Consider the following 9,256-nt stretch of genomic DNA (forward strand, 5'->3'; position numbering starts at 1 on the left):
GCTTGGCAGTCAAGCCGCGAGTCGAGCTCATTGTTAAGTGGTTTGAGTGAATTTTTTTTTTTTTTAATTTTTTATTTACTTTTTTCTTGTGTGTTTTTTTGTGCTTTATCTGAAGGCGCGTCTATACATATCTATGTTTGTTTTTGTTTACAAATATGTTTGTATGTGGTAGTAAATGAACATGAGCAGAATAGACGATCTAAGGCTGTGCGCTGCGTTGAAAAAGAGGTGCGCTATTCGAAAACGCGAAATTCACGCGAAGTAATGAAATTTCTTCCTACACCAACTGGCTGCCAGCCTGTTCCCACTCGGTACAACGCATTACCCGGTAATGCCATTACACATACCCAATGTAAGGAAGGCACTCATTACTCGTGTGGCCGCCTTCAAACCCAAAATAAGCGCACAATCATCGCGGCATTTGAAAACAAGCCATGACTATGAAAAGGTAAGTAGGTGAGGTAGGCCTTAGATTTGTATACATACATGTATGTAGTGTATATATTTATGTTTATAAGTATATATGTAAGTATTGTTTGTGAATTTTAAAGTCTTGTTAATTTGCTTTATATTTTTCTTTTTATTTACTGTAGAGTTTATATATGTACATATTTATAGATACATACTTACTTATATTTGTTTGTTATATACGTATGATTGATACAAATTTTAGAAAATATACCATAGATCGTTTACTTAAAGTTGTTTTAGAAAAATTATTTTATAAACTATTATACAGCTCATTTCATGAATGTTTCTTCAGACTTTTTATAAAAAAATTTTGTATAAAATATAGACTTGACTTAAAGTGCTAAATGGTTGCTATAATCGAAGTAGCACCTTTATCCAATACATTTACAACTACAAACATATTATGTTATTCCAAAATATCGTCTCATTTATGGTGACATAAAAATATTTTGATTTTTTTACTCGAAACACGAAGTGTTCAAACCCCACACCATTTTTTCCTATACTATGTACAGCAATATGTAAAATATGTTCCAAACTAAGTTTGTTTGTCTGAAAAGGGTATACAAATAGCGCAGAACATTCGATACAAAATCAGCGAAGAAGTAAAGCGGCTGTCAGCTGTCAGTCACAGCATCACTTAAGCCGACAGGCAGCATTATTAGAAAAATGGCTGTCAACAGATGACGAAGAAAAGTAAAAAACAACAGCAACAAGCCATTGAAATATTTTCAATAAACTTTTGAAACTGCAAAAGATGCTGATGAAGTGGAGGGCATTAGAAAATCTACGTTGTTTTCTGAGTACATACATATGCACATACAGATACAGAGATATTTGTTTACGCAGATTAGCACACTTGTTGCGGGTGGAGCGCGTTAAACATGTTTACATATACAGAAACTGAATATATATACGTATATTAGGGTGGGTTAAAAAGAAATAAGACTTTTTTTCTCTTCGTACTCCGAAAAATTGATTTGTAGATTCTCGCTTTTGTTTTTCTTTTATTTTTTGTGTTTACCTTTGATAGGCATTGATATTTGACGACGAATATCTCGTAAACGCCTAACTTTATCGAAAACTTATATGGATCATTTTTGTGGAGCAAAAAATTTCCTATGATATTAGGAGCTTCGCAATCTACAATTATGTTTTTTCATTGAGTTATACAATTAAAACAAAAAAAAACAACAAAATTGTCTTAAAATAGTCCAGTTTAACAATGAATATATTTTTAATGGATAGGTTTACAGAAACATCGTTTTAGACCTTTTTTGAAGAACATTCAATTTTCTACAAAATCCAGAAAACGAAATATGTTGAAAGAACGCGATATATGAATTTCATTATCTCATAATAAGAAAAGAATGGAAAACCGTTAGGCGTAGGACCTTTCCGTTATAATTAAGCGCTCATACTTAGTGAGCCTTTCTTGAAGGTGTCTATGAACCAATTTTTAGAATACAAAGCAAACAAATCATTCGTTTTTTTTACCCGCCCTAATATTTAAATATGTACATATGTATATATGTATGCGCTTACAAGTACCTAGGTATGTCTACTATATATTACAAACATAGAGCCGAATCTTTTTTGTTTACTTCACTTTTGTGTCCACGCCTAAAAGGAGATCTGCTGAACGCGCCCAACAACAGCAATATGGTTATGTATAGCTATGTTTGCTGTTGTTGCTTGTGTAAATTAGGGCAATTGTACCTGTGTACTGATGGCAGTCGAAAACCGCGAAAAATATTCATAGCGAGTACTTACTTAAAAATACGCTTGTTGGACGTGCTGCTACCCTAGTCCCTCTCGGTACATCTCATTATTCGGTACCGACACTACCAAAGCCAATTTGCATCGACAAAGCAACACTGCCATGGAGATACTGGGTAAGAGTGTTCGAAAGTCGCAAGTACACTCACTCAGTGCATTATTTGCACAGATATTGCCAATGCTATTGTTGTTCTTTCGCTACGCTATGCAATTGTAGTCATACTCGTTTCTCCGCTTGCATGCATGTGCGTGTGTGCACTTTCTATTTGCAGTTCTCGCCGACTTCGCACAATTGCATTATTGTCATAGAAGATATTAGTTTGTAGGTTTGTGTGTGCTTGAAATGAAAGGTGAGATGAAGAGCAACTCAAATGCTTGGATTTGTAATGTAAAATCGTTGTGTCTTCATTGGCTGCGAGCCTGTTTACTCTCATTACGTCTTTGTACTCAGCGCTAGCATTAGAAACGCTAAACACACACACACACACACGCTCACAAATAAAATGTAAAAATTGCACCGCATTTCATACCATTTCTACACACACTCAAATTATCTGTAAACGGTAAAGAGCGTCGTGGGAACCGTTTGCTTTTTGATCGATGATTACCTTTAATGAGTTGGTTAAGTGTTTGAAAATTAGATAACAGAGATATTCCCACGAGATGAGCAAATGAGAGTAAGTTTCTTTATGAGCTTTGCGACAGAGGAAGACATGGGGGTAAGAAGTTTTGTTCGAACGAAGAAACGTAAAAACTTAAATAACGCTTTTTTACTGAAAAGAATTTCGGCAGCTAAATTTGCTCATATGACTTAGATTGTACTTTGATTATACTGTATAGAGAAGTGATAATTGTTTGTCGCGAGCAAGTGTTTTTTATTGGTACAAATTATTCAAAGAGTGTCAAGAACGCGTTGACGGCGAACCACTTCCATGAACATAAACTGTTGATAAACACGTTAATAAAATAAAGAAGTTGGTGCTTGAGAATCGAATGGAATTTCGGGGGGATCAGTGAAAACCACTTTGAAAGATAATTTGGTCATAAGAAAAGTAAAAGCACAACTGGTTCCAAAATCACTCAATTTAGTGAAAAACCAGTGTCGTGTTAAGGTCTGTGAAACGATGCTTTCCTACTACCACGAATTCACGAAAAGTATTATTACTGGCGATTAGTCTTGAATCAATGCTTACGACCCGGAAATAGACGATCGATCGGCCGAATATCGTAGAAAAGTTGTGCCGAAGCCGAAAACACACGTTAAAGCAGGTCAAAAATGAAGGTTATGTCGACAATTTTCTTCGATTATCGAGTTGTGGTGCACTCCATACTCCTTCGCGACCGGCGAATCTGTCAACAAGGAATAATAATTATTTGAGTGTTGTGCGTCGGTTACACGAAGCTATTCTTAAAAAGAAGCAGTAATTATGTGTCGATAACTCGGTTTTTGTTATTGTGTAGATTCTTCGTGACTTTTCGTCAAATTTTCAACCACCTATTCGCCCGATTTAGCTTCGTTTGACTTTTAGCTATTCGGCAAACTCAAACGACAACTCAAACGGTTTGGGGAAACCCATTTTGAGTCAATTGAAGCCTTTTATCATGAATCGCTATGGGCATTGAAGGCTCCTCCGGAAATTGACTTTAACAACTGTTTCGAGGATTCGAGAAAACGTTGGCACAAGTGTATTTTAGCCAAGGGCATTACTTTAAGGGGGCACAACTTCGAAACGTTTTTGTGAAAGAATAGCAGAGAATCCTGGCAAGAGTTCTAAAATGTTTCTTCATAACGTCATGAACTCAAGTATACTCAGTAAACGGACGTAACCGAAGTAATATCTTTCTCTGTCTGTCTTATATACAATGTATATTAATATTAGAGATTTTAATTTGATAAAAAAAACTCTCATTTCTGAGATTGCCATCTCGATAATTCCACCAAGTCAACTTAGCAAAATCTGGTATGGGCAAAAACATGAATGAAACCATGGAAAGAAAAGTTTCACAAATCTACAAATAACGCTTATACAATATATTCCTTTGTAAGAATACATGGAAGAGGCAAAGACGTTACAAAATATATATGTACATATGTATGTACATAATAATACATAAGAACTTAGATATAGATACAAGTATGTATATAAAGAAAGTATAAATATATAAAAGAATGACAGCTCTCCAAGCCAAACAGCGAAATTTCGCAACACTTTATATACATACATATGTACATAGCTATAGAGAACTTCTGAAGCGCCGCTGTTATAATACAAAAACATTTTTTTTTGTTCAAATAAAACGCCAAACGCAGACTCATTAACAAATCATCCCACCGCCTTATTTCAGAGCATTTGCATACTCAGCACCACCTCATGTTCGCAAACATACAGACACCTTTATATACAGACACATATACGCGTATATAATGCCCAACTGTGCACTGTGCATTTTGAACTCGAGTTGCTGCTTTTAAAGCTGCCGTCGCTGTTTCTGGTTCACCCGTAGGCGATGCTTTTTTTTGCTTTCGTACTTTTATCACAATTACTCGTGGGGGTCGCTTGGTGTTGTGCCTATTATGCGGTATACATATAACCGAGTTTATACACAAGTATATAGAGGATATTGAGAGTAGCTGTCGCGACACGCAGAGGTGTACGATTCTAACGCGAATTTTAACAAATTTCAGCCGTGCACTTTATGAAAAATCAACCTACTCCGAGTGCTGTCAGCCTGTTGACTCTTCGTACATCTCATTACATGATGTCACTGACGGTGATGTTGGCTGGCACACAGTTTGGGATATTTGTAATTGAAATCTACTGTTGTGGTTGTTATTATTAGATGTTGTTTTAATTTTTGTCTTCTTGTCTGCGGATTGTGGTTTACGGATATATCAATCAAGCCATCTTAACAAGATATTTGAAGGCGGAGTTGAGTTTACAAACATTTAAAATAATTAATAAGAAAGTATTTTTATTACAATTATACATAAGTTTCAAGCGCTTTTCATCGTATCTTATCACAAGTCTTAACAGAACTCATAAGCTCCAGTAAGATATCTTTACTCCAAGCGAGTAGTAATAGATCATATGATGGCATTTCAAGTGATATAACAGTTAGATGAAAACCGTTTACTTTTATTCGAAATTTTACAAAGTGAATTCTGAATTCTTTCAGTTTCAATACTAACAATAGACTAACATTTTTTTCTGTTATCGAAACCTGCTTAGTCCGTTCTAGGTAATATTTCACAGACACAATCAGTAGAGTGATGAATAGCACTCTAAAAGTCATACACCATGTACATTATCAGCTAACCTAGAGAAAAAATGTCGATAGAACGGATACGGTACTCTTTACAAGGAGGTATAAGATCCTGTCCTAGAAACTCCCAAAGAGGTAGATTTAACTACGAAGGATCATACCATACTTGGAGTAATTTTGGACAGCAAGCTGACGTGGAATCTCGATGTGGAGGAGAGGGTGAAAAAGGCCAGTGGGGCTCTCTACGGATATAGATATTGCATAGGTGTTACACAGCGGTAGTCAAGCCCATTACTTTACGGTGCTTTGGTGTGGTGCACCGCTGCCAGTAAAATATCATACAAGAACCACTGCAATGGCTGCGCTTGAAACCTGCCAACTACTGGTTTTGCAGTCGATAGCTCGGCTGCAAGATTGGCGGCGCTAGGTAAATTTTCCACAAGAACCTTCGGACATAGTTCGATAGGCAGGAAGTCGGTGGATAAGATAGACACGGCTTATCCGGGATGCAGGGTTTTAAGTCATCGCCGCCGGGATTTATTGCGCGGAACTTCAAGCTACAGGAATACTGCAGTATTTTCCAGCCAGAAGTCTTTGCGGTCAAGAAAACAGCTGAGATAGATATCAGCGTTGGAAATTACATAAGAAAAGAGAATGTGCTTAGAAGCAGGGGCAGTAAATATATTGGCTGCCGGAAAGCGGTTTCATATATACTGGCTTCCTGGCCGCAAGGGCGTTCCAGGAAACGAAATAGCTAATGAAATTGCCAAAGGTGTCATTCGCTTGACTACCGAAGTTCAAGAAATACGCAAATCGTTAAAAACGATACACAAGAAAATTTTAAAAAGCGCTTACAGACGGATCAGGGTGAGGTGGAATGTATTAGCGATATGCAGGATCGTCAAGATCATGCGCAAGGGAGCAGAAGGATAACACGCAAGCTTTATACATACACGGCCTCGAAAAGACTATAGGACGGTTGTTGGTTGGTCATAGGGCACTGGCATCATATGAGACCCGTATGGACATTATTAACGTTGACGCTTATAAAAAGTGCAGGGAAGTAGACATGGCAGAGGCAAAGGAATACCTCATCCGCTTATGTCCGGTCTTATCTAGAACTCGGCTTAGTTATCTAAAAGCTTCGCAGTTCTTGGAAGTATCGGAATTAGATATCAAGTCACTTTTAAATTTCGCTTTAACGTTCCTCACGACGTAAACTTCAGTTGGAATAATTCTCCATCAGGTAATACAAAATACTTATTGGTCTATGTAAGGCGTGTAACCATGTTCGAAAGGCCTAGATATTTTAATTGCAATTTATACTTATCTTTCATGAGAGAAAGGTGTTTGTAGATTTAACAATGTTAGTCGAGCAATACAGCTAGAAAAAAATATCCACATGTACTACATGAGTCATCATTACATCCCGAAAAAATTACGGTTTGGTGCGGTTTATGAGCCGGCCGCGCTGCCGGTCAATGATAACATAATATTTTTGGCCCCAATTGGATGACCTGGACTTGGACAATATGTGGTTCCAAGAGTACGGCGCCACAAGCCACAAAGCAAATGTCACAATCGATTTTTTGAAAACCAAGTTTGGTGAACTTTTGACGCCATTAAACTATTTCCAGTGGGGCTACGTTAAGTCTGTGGCCTATGCCAACGATGATCGATGAACTTCGTACGAATATCGAACGCGTAATTGCAGCAGTATCGGCCGATTTATGCTTCAAAACAGTGCATCCCTGGTGGCCATGTAAAAGAAAGTTTCACATAATGACATCGTACTTTCACAGGAATAAAGAATTTCATTGATATCCTAAACCGTTTTTGTTTTATTTTAAAAAAAATTTGTAGCGCTCTTCTTGAAAACCCCTATACATAACTCTGAAGAAAAATGCGTTGTTTAATAAAGATTCCATTGATTTATTTTTAAAAATAAGCCTGAGTGAAAAAATAAATTGAACATCATTTTTTTTTTTTTTTTTTTTTTGAAAAATAAAAAAATATTTTATATCAACTTATAATTTTTAAATCGAAATAAGTTATAGATTTGATTCCAAGACGAAGTCTTTCGCTATTTGCTCTAAGCTTACAACTTGCTATAACCTTCCAAAATGACTAATGATTATATTCTTCCCGACTGTAGTATTGCATAACTGTATAACAAGCATTTCAAAGACACTAAAAACACATATTCGTATAATAAAATAATATTCCATTCATAAAAACGTTAAGCTCGAACTTTTTGAAACCAAATGCATATTTCACTGTTTCATTTTGCTCTGCAGTGCTCTGGTGTTCTGAAAAAAAAAAAATAAATAAATAAATATAAAATATATGTATGCCATAATAAATAAAATTTCAGTTTTGTATTTCACCTTGGCTATAAACCATCAGAAGCGTTTGTTACACATAGCACGAAAACCATATTATGCCGACGGCAAAACTGGAACCAGCATTGACTCCTCCAAAAAGCAATTCCTCAAAACGTTCACATTTTTGATAACTAAGTAAGATTTACATATATTATACTACGTTGTGGCTCAGCAAATTTGAACATGGATCCGCAAGCCCCCACTATGAATGCCCAATCAAGACCAAATGTTTCCAGAAGCATGTTCAATATTTATTTTCTCTGCAAACTGCTGACGCTGGAGTTCTTACCGCTTCGACCGTAAAAATGCGACTGGCAATGCATTGCTGCCTATGTCGACCGACGAGCGCACAAAGTCGCATCCCATTGCTATGCTTTTGAACGGGCGGCCTGGGGGTTGCTTGACTTTCGTTGTGCAACAAGCTCTGTGTGTGAAGAGCAGCAACAACAAAAACACAAGATAGGCAGATGTAAAGTGAAATGTGTTAACAGCGCAATACTAACGGGATGCACGACGGAAGAGGAAGATGGGCAAATGCACTTGTTCCCAACGCACAGTGTTCAAGTTACGTAAAAATTTTAGATAAAAAGGAAATAAGTAAAAAAATAATAAGATTATTTTTAGAGAGAATAAAAATATAAAAAAAAATTTGATATCTTTTTTTACTTTAACAAATTTTTAAAATATTTTTTAAACCAGATTTGCAGTTTGTTAATTAAAATTCAATTCCATTAAATAAATAAAAATATGTTTACAAATTTTTTTGCTATAACTAAATTAAATACATAGCCTTGAATTTGAGCTCGGCGCTATAAATTTCTTATATGCGGGCTTTAAAACTTAAATTCTAGGTCACTTGGACTCCGAAACTAAACATTTTTAGTTCCTTGGCAGCCAAATGTTGACATAATTTTATATACATATGATATTTCAATTTTTTTTTTAATAATTATTTTAATGCCCTTTGAAAAGTCACACCGTGCGCGAAAATTCAATTCCACCTATGGGCGTATTTTTATGCACCAATTTACAAATATACAGAGAAAACAATTTTAGACATACATACATATGTTTGTTTATACATACTTCTGTATATATTAGAACCAATATGGCAAATAAGTGTGTATATATGTATGTAATAGCTCTGTAGATTTTTTCGCCGAGCTGCATTTGCGCTTGGACTGCAGTGCTCAGCATACGCTGGCATACATACATACATATAGATATGTTGGCCGCATTGGGCGGAGGCAGACGTCGCTCAAGTGCATTGCAAAAATAACAACAGAAAGCAAATCGAGTGGACGGTGTAAAATCGGCCTACTGCAATCGTTGTGCGCCTGTTACCACTCCGTACATGT

The 9,256-nt window shown here is 36.2% G+C and overlaps 1 long non-coding RNA gene across 2 annotated transcripts; it reads right to left on the minus strand.

Moving 5' to 3' along the window:
• Positions 1-7,418: 7,418 nt before the first annotated feature.
• On the minus strand, positions 7,419-9,022 carry LOC126765460 (uncharacterized). Of its 2 annotated transcripts, XR_007668436.1 has the most exons (3): positions 8,402-8,416; positions 7,902-8,322; positions 7,419-7,823 (listed from the first exon to the last, which is right to left on the minus strand). It is a non-coding gene; the product is annotated as an uncharacterized LOC126765460 (long non-coding RNA). The 2 variants fall into 2 exon arrangements; XR_007668430.1 differs by having other exon boundaries at positions 7,902-9,022.
• Between the last annotated feature and the right edge of the window lie 234 nt (positions 9,023-9,256).

The sequence above is a fragment of the Bactrocera neohumeralis genome, chromosome 2 (genome assembly GCF_024586455.1).
Source record: "Bactrocera neohumeralis isolate Rockhampton chromosome 2, APGP_CSIRO_Bneo_wtdbg2-racon-allhic-juicebox.fasta_v2, whole genome shotgun sequence".
In the NCBI taxonomy this organism is placed as follows: Eukaryota; Metazoa; Arthropoda; class Insecta; order Diptera; family Tephritidae; genus Bactrocera; species Bactrocera neohumeralis.